The sequence below is a fragment of the Meleagris gallopavo genome, chromosome Z (assembly GCF_000146605.3).
Source record: "Meleagris gallopavo isolate NT-WF06-2002-E0010 breed Aviagen turkey brand Nicholas breeding stock chromosome Z, Turkey_5.1, whole genome shotgun sequence".
Taxonomy (NCBI): Eukaryota; Metazoa; Chordata; class Aves; order Galliformes; family Phasianidae; genus Meleagris; species Meleagris gallopavo.
Window position 1 is genome coordinate 41,359,983 of NC_015041.2, and position 1,480 is coordinate 41,361,462.

The 1,480-nt window shown below is 52.5% G+C and overlaps 1 protein-coding gene across 1 annotated transcript in view; it reads right to left on the bottom strand.

The window, feature by feature from the left end:
• Window positions 1-1,480, bottom strand: part of LOC104915165 (adenomatous polyposis coli protein) — a 24,357-nt gene that overhangs the window by 22,522 nt on the left and 355 nt on the right. The window lies entirely within an intron of this gene.

Genomic DNA, 1,480 nt, shown 5'->3' on the forward strand with positions numbered 1-1,480 from the left:
CCAAGCCTGCCCGCCTTCCCTCAACCCGGAAATCCCTCCCCTCACCTCCCACTTTCGGGGATTCGATTGGACAATGCTTCCATCTGTAAAGCACAGCGGCCTATCAGAAAGGGAGAAGTCTCCATAAGCACCGGAAGTTTGAAGAGAGCCGGGCCGTGCGTGGCAGCGGCATCCCGCAAGGGGTGTGGGGCGGTGCTGCGCTGCGCTGCGCTGCGCGTTACCCTGGAGTTCGCTGCGGGGCCTCGGTCTGTATTGGGAACGTTCTGTGCGAGGGGTTCGGTGCCGGGAGGTCAGAGTGTGACTTCCCGGGGCCCGTGTCACAGCTCTGGGTCTGTTCGTCCCGTGGTCGCTCGGCGCTGACCGCGGCGGGGTGCTCAGAGGGTGGCTGTAGGCCGGCCCCCGCGGTGTCCCTCGGGTTCACGGACCGCCCCGGGGCTTTCCGTCTCCTCCTGGGTATCTTTAGAACTGGTCACACTCGGGCTGCCGGAGAACGCGATGGCCCAGACGGGCTCCGGAAGTCCCTGCCGACCTCAGCCGTGCTGTCACTGCGAATCGCACGGGGCTGACTTCGTATGCTGTTGCACTCGGCCGTTAAGTTGCACGCAGCAGCTGTGTGCCAGGACACGCAAATAAGTGAAGGTGTTCCAATTCCCTGTTACATTGTTACTGAGTATCAGAGCACCCGGTTCTGGATGAAGTGCTGAAGAGGAGGATGCTGAGGCCCACTGCAGCACAAGTGTGCTTGCAGGGAAGATCAGATCATGATGTTGCTTGTGATATGGTTCCTGAAAACTGGAACAGCCGATTTAAGGTTAAACTTCAGAAGAAAGCCGATGGCATTTGGCACCTGTCAGTGTGTTACTTGAGCTGCTCAGTCCTTTGAATGATAGGCAAGTTTATTGTCTTTCATCTTTGCTCTCGTGTCAGAAGTGAATATGCTGCACAAAGTACTGCAGAAAAGCAGTGTGAGCAGTACAACTACGTGGTCTCTGCAGTAGCAGCTTTTGGAACTCTGCAGCTGTTCAGGAGCAAGGCAGGTCTACACAAGTATGACACAACATGCTCTGTGGCTCAAAGGTTACACAAGCAGAGGAGAGCCAAGTTAGAAGCTTTTGATCCATTGGTAGCTCAGTGCTAAGGATGAGCTACTGGAGGGTGGTCTGATTGCCATCAAGATGGATAAAATGGAATGTAGCTGTCTAAGGTTATTAGTGCAAGCAGTTATTCAGATGGCCATTTTCTATTCTCATTTTGTTAGCTCTAGATTGATGATGAGTTCCCTATGTTCTTGCTTTGTACAGTCTTTGTTGTATACACATACACACCTGCATGTTGCAGTTTAGCTCTTCACTATCTAAAAAGTGTCAGTACTACCAGGATCTTGAGAGCTGCTATGCAGGATGTCAGTACTTAACCTGCTCATCCCATCAAAGTGGCCACAGCTTGTTCTCTCAGCTTGTTTTTTTTTGTTTTTTTTTCT